The sequence below is a fragment of the Equus przewalskii genome, chromosome 14, assembly GCF_037783145.1.
Source record: "Equus przewalskii isolate Varuska chromosome 14, EquPr2, whole genome shotgun sequence".
NCBI lineage: Eukaryota > Metazoa > Chordata > Mammalia > Perissodactyla > Equidae > Equus > Equus przewalskii.
This window is the reverse complement of record NC_091844.1, coordinates 81,272,638-81,278,637: the sequence shown is the minus strand read 5'-3', so window position 1 is coordinate 81,278,637 and position 6,000 is coordinate 81,272,638. Positions and strand designations below refer to the sequence as shown.

Here is a 6,000-nt window from a genome sequence, read left to right as displayed (position 1 = left end):
AAAAAAAAAACCCAAATTACCCCCTTGTTATGAATGTTATGTTTAAAGCTGTTGGGAGCCTCTGTGTTCTGGCTTTCCACATCTGATTTACCTGTCCTATTTTACCCAGTTCACATGAACATCTGTTACATAACGGGCACGTGCTTTCACTGTATATAACTGGGGTTACGTAAATGTTAGAGGCTGCTGCCTGCTGGCAATCTTTACACTGTAAGGAGCTGAAAGACTCGCTCTGAGCCTGGGGGCAGGATGGCTTTGGCTAACTATTCGCTGAGTTCAGCTTTGAGGAGGGCACATTTGCTGCCTCCCTTCCATAATCCAGCTGAAGCCTGGATTCCAAGCAACTGTGGACGAGATTTAAGAACAATATAAACTTAAATAAAACAAGGCTTAAGCAGAAAGTCCTTGCAGACCCTGAGTCCACATTCCATCAGGATGATGTCATAGAAGACTGGATCCAGGCGCCTCTTCCTTTGGGTCCCGTGACCACTCAGCGGAGGGAGAAGCTAACACTGTGATGAGACGTGACTCGCCAGAGAGACAGGGGGGCTTTCTGCATCTGAATGTTCTTAGCCATCGGTGAGTTTTTCAACTATAAAGGTGATCTGTAAAAAAATGCAAAATAAGAAAATTTTTGGGGAATTGCGGTCAAATTTTGTGTTAAAAGAAGAGTGAATTAGGGTTTAGCTTCCTTCTTGCTAAAGAGAAAAATCTCTATGTGGATAAAACCCATCTAACATTTAGTCTTGTCTGTTTTTGTTGACCCAGTTGAATTCGGAGCAATAGGATCCAAGGAGGGGAAAGGGTCTGGGGAGCTATTGGGTTCATTTCCTTCTGTTGCACCAAAGCACACATGGCTCATGGCCCAGGTGTCCCCCAACTGAGTATAGATGTCAGTGCTGCCACACGCTCTTCCTTCACATAGTAGAGTGGGACCTGGGTTGAGTTGCTTGACTCCTCTCCATCACATATGTTTTCATCTGTAGAATGGAATAGTAATAGCACCCACTTCAAAGGGTTGTGTGTAGATTAAGTGAGTTTTAAATGTTAATTAAATATGTAAATTTAAGGTAAATATGTAAATCTCTGGGAACAGACCCAGGACGTTGTAGGTGCTAAGGGTTTGTGATTCTCCTCATATCAGGAAGGCCGGAGTGTGGTGCTGGGAGCGTGTGAAGTATTCTCAGTCTGATGGGCCTGCTTTGGAATCCAGCTCTGCCGCATACCTCTTCCCCGACCTGGGGCAAGTCACAGAAGGTCTCTGAGTCTCTTTTTTCCCCATCTGTGGAAATGGGGATGTCAACTCCCAACACTGGTAGCATTATGAGGAAAAGGACAGGGTTAAACCAGACGACACGTGATAGCCACGGTGCCTGGCACATGGCTGGTTGTCTCAATCCATATATGTGGACAAAAGTAACCCTTTGGCTTAAAGCACGTGCCCCCGCCCCCACCCCATCCACACACCAACATGTAGGACTACTTTCACTTTTTCGTTTTTAACTTTTTGATACATCTTAGAGAACCCGACTTAAAATATCCAAACAGGTGAAAATCTACATTTTGTTTTTAACAAATCACCTCGGAAAAGAAGTGTGTGAGTCAGCTCAGGCTGCCATAAAAAAATGCCACAGACTGGGGAGGTAAACAACAGAAATTTATCTCCTCACAGTTCTGGAGGTTGGAAGCCCAAGATCAGCGTGTCGGCAGGGCTGGTTTTTCCTGAGGCCTCTCCCCTTGGCTTGCAGACAGCCGCTATCTTCCTGCGGCCTCACATGGCCTTTTTTCACTCGTGTGCATTCCTAGCATCTCTTTCTCTTCTTATAAGGACACTCGTCCTGGTGGATTAGGGCCACATCCTTCTGACCTCATTTAACCTTGATTACCTCGTTAAAGGTCCTGTCCCCAAATGTAGTCACATCAGGAGTTAGGGCTTCAACATGTAAAATTTGGTGGGACACAGCTCAAGCCTATAATAGGAAGATGCTATATCACTTTTTGCATCCTCATTCATGCTGCCTCACTCATCCGGAGGAAATTCGTGTTGTATTTAGCCATCTGGAAGACAAGGAGAGAGGTCTCAGAGATTAGCCCTGGTGGTACCTCGGTCTACGACTTCTGGCCTCAGAGCTGTGAGAAAATAAATTTCTGTTGTTTAAGCCCCTCAGTCTGTGATTCTTGCGCCAGCCCTCGCAAACGAACCCCCTCCTTTATCTAAATAATACGTGCTTTTAAAAATTGAGCCTCTGCTATGTCCCAAGCAGCCTGTATTTTAAATATTCCTTAAAATTCTGAGTGTGTCGCTCCTACTTCAAAGAGGATGAACTGGGATCCAAACCCCAAAGTCCTGCTGTGTCTCCTCTTCCGTGCTTAATCTCTGATCATAAATCACCCATCTGGGAAATCATACATCTGGTTTTTCTGATGGCTTCTCTCTGGGTCTTCTGCATGGTTTCTCTAATTAGCAATCAAGTCTAGACTTGCATCCAGTACTAGAAAGAGAAAGGTTATATTCAAGCTGGTGTGAGATCCTCTGGGCCGTCTATGACCTGTTTTGCTGCTGAAACATTCTAGACTTTCTCTTGCTCTGAAACAGACAGCTGTAGCCAGAATTCATGCAACAGCTTTACTCCTGAAAATGTTGCGTATAATTCGATTTGCAGGCATTGGAAAAGCATATTGAATGCAACAGAACTTACTCTTTAACCACAAAAAAAGAAATCCATTTTGTTAAATTTTATTTGACGAAGTAATAATTCCCTCGGTTGGAGTTTGTGTGAATCCGCTTTCTCCTGCCCTGGTTTCTGTGGTTTAGCTCAGGGAGAATTTTTCTGTGTGATAATCCCACGTCCTCCCAGGCCCTCCCCCCACCTGCAGTTCCTTCACACCCTTGGCTCTGACCTCAGTCAAGTCACTCGGTTTTTCTTATTCTGTGTAGGTCACTGGGCTTGGCGAGGCTCAGACAAGATCATGAACATGAACGCATTTTGAAACCCACGAGGGGCTGTGCAGCTGGTTACGATGATGCTGTCTGGGTGGGTGCAATTTAGGATTTTTCCTAGGACACTGTTCTTCATTTCTATTTATTAAGCCCTAATACTGTAGCTTCTGATCACATCTTTATAGTTTAATAACTAGATCAAAATAAGCTGCTGAGGACGGATCTTGTCTAATTATCCTTGATTTCCGGCAAGGTTGGCACAGGCTGGGGGATAGAAAACTTCTTAATAATTTCTTGCTGATACAGGGACTGTCAGGCAATGGTGGTGAGATAAGGATGGATTGCAAAATCCCCCTCTCTCAAGGACCAGCTGAAGGAACAAAAGTTGTAAAAGCCAAGAAAGATTTAGCAGCAGCAAAGTCGTCAAACACACAAAGAAATAGAATGTGAGGTTCGATACCGTGGTAGGCAGCTCTGAGGAAGGAAACGGAAGATCCTGGCTCATCTTGGTATGGCTCTGACCCATGCCCCCCTCCAAATCCCCAGAATGTTCTAGAGAAAGAAGGTGAATATAGAAAATTACATAATTTCCCATCAGCACTGCTAAATTGGAGCAGAATGAGAGGGTCTTGCATAAGACAAATCCCACCCCATGGGAGATGTCAAGAGGCTTCCCTCTGCTAGGGGCTCTAACTTGGAGGAGACAGGAGTTTTCTGGGAGAAATCCTGTGAAGTGCTCAACAGTGGCATCCCGGTGCTTGTCACCTGCATGTTATGGGAATCCGAAGCTGAAAAAAAATAACACAAAACTGGGTCTGTTGAAACTTTTAGGGATACACATCAGAAGCAAATGCAGAAGTGCTCTATGGGAACTCTTCCACCCAGTGTTCAAAATAGATTCTTCTGGAATTTGTTGAGTCTTGCTTTGTGGCTTAGTAGATGATAAATTTTTGAGGCTATTCTGTACGTGTAAGAGAACAAGTGCATTTTGCATGGTTCTCTCTTATTTCTGCTTGGTTGGGCACTTTCCCAGTCTAGGCACCACCTATCCTGATTTCCAATTTCCTCTCTCCAAATTTCAGAGGCGCACACTTGTACATGTGTATGTGTGGGTTTAAAACAAAATTTCTGTCTGTTCTTCATTACAATTCTTCTCCATTACTCATTAACTTCAGGGAAATGGTTCTTTTAAGCAGATTCAAATGATTGTTGGAGAAAGAACAGTTTTAGGTCATTTTGACTGTTTGGGTCTCCACGTCCAGTCAAGGCCTCTGAAACCTGCCAGCAGTCTGAGCTGCTTCCTCCACATTACATCTACTTTTATTGTGATTCTTGCATAGTAAGACTAGACAGCTTTCTTGTGAAGGGGGATTCTGAAAGATGAGAGCTGTGTGTTTTGACTTTTGTCCCCTTGTTGTAGGGCCAAATGAGCCAGCATGGGGTAGTCGGAATTTAAAGGCCAAAGACCCCTGGGGAAGACCGGAGTTTGGCATCAGGGCTCCTGGCTCAGTCATCTCTCCTAAGATGGGAGTTCTTTTTAGGCTCCACACTTAGTGTCTCTGGTTTCAGTAGGGGACCTCTCTCTCTGTCCAGATTGCATGCTTCTCAAGGGCGTGATCTAGGACTTATGTTGTGGTGGGGAGTCAACTGACATCTGCTGGAGGTTCCCTTTGCTTTCGACATGTTCAGTATCTCATTCAATCCTCATAACTGTTGGCAAAAGTGGTCTTAGAGTGATGAAGAAACTTGCCCACGGCCACACGGCTAGCGGCAATGCTGAAAATCCAACCCAAGACTCTGCTCTCTCCATCTCGCCATGTGCTCTGCCAGGCCGCCATCTGAAGTCAACACTCTCAGCACGTGTTCACTGAGTAGTTGATGATGAGGATGGTAGCAGGGTAGAAAGGGTGGAATTCTATGAATTTCTTGATAGTCCAGAATGAAGCTTTGCCTATCAAGTCTCAGAGTGCCACACTGAGGAGAAAACCCTTGGACCCAGAGGACCAATGAGAGGAATGCCCTTCCTGTCAGGTAGAAATCTTCAAGAAGGAAATCTTGGAAGGAGTATCAGAGGATAGAGTGGCTTTGCAGGCCAGATCTCAGAGGTTCAGAGTCAAAGATGGATTGCCTACAGGACAATGACAGTTGGGGAGGCATACAAAGCCCTTCACAATCTGACCTTTGCCTGTGGTCCAGCCTCTTTTCCCACTACTTCCCCCCACCCGCCCCACGTGGGACAGCATGCTATTCACTGCCTTACCACAGAGGCTCTCTCGTGCCTCCATAACTTTGCTCATGCTGTTTCCTTCATCTAGAATGCTCCCACGCATTCCAAATCTCCCCACACTTTGGAAAACCCTGCTTCTCCCTGAAGTCCAGGCTCAGCTGTCTCATGCAAAGCCTTCTCTGGGCACAGTCCTTCTGATACAAGCTTTTCAAGGGTAGACATCCAGTTTATCTCTCTATCTCCAGGGCTTAGCACTATGCATAACGCCCATAGGACCCTAAAATAAGCATTTGTCATGAGGATGGGTGGATGAATACCTGGCATGGCGGGGAGAGGCAGTGTGGGACGATGGAACCAGAGCAGTTCTGATGATCAGACGACCTGACCCCCGTTTCTCATACAGCTGCTTCTTGGCTTTGTGACTTCAGGCAAATCACTTATCTCTTCTACAAAATGAGGCTAATGTTAAACCTTGCCCGCCAGGTTTATGGGGTACAGATAAGATGAGAAGTGTAAACTGTAAACTATAATACAGGATTGGCAGTGGTCTGGGCAGTAAAATCCAATATCGTTGTTGTTAGTGCCATCGAGTCGATTCCAACTCCTAGTGCCCCTGTGTCCAGCAGAGCAGAACCCTGCCTGGTCTTTCTGCACATTCTCTCACCTCCTGGAGCTGTATCAGACAATGCTCCACTGCTGTTCACAGGGTTTGCATGGCCAATTTTTTTGGAAGTGGGTGGCCAGGTCCTCTTTCCTAGTCTGTCTTAGTCTGGAAGCTCCTAAAACCTGTGAGCTATGGGTGACGTTGCTGGTATTGGAAATGCTGGTGGTA

At 45.6% G+C, this 6,000-nt stretch overlaps 1 long non-coding RNA gene across 1 annotated transcript in view; it reads left to right on the top strand.

Annotated features, from left to right (window-relative positions):
* Nucleotides 1–468: 468 nt before the first annotated feature.
* The window catches only part of LOC103540277 (uncharacterized), a 56,337-nt gene continuing 50,805 nt past the window's right edge, over nt 469–6,000 (top strand). The window contains exon 1 of the long non-coding RNA XR_542226.2: nt 469–579. This is a non-coding gene — a long non-coding RNA (uncharacterized lncRNA). The remainder of the gene's footprint in view (nt 580–6,000) is intronic.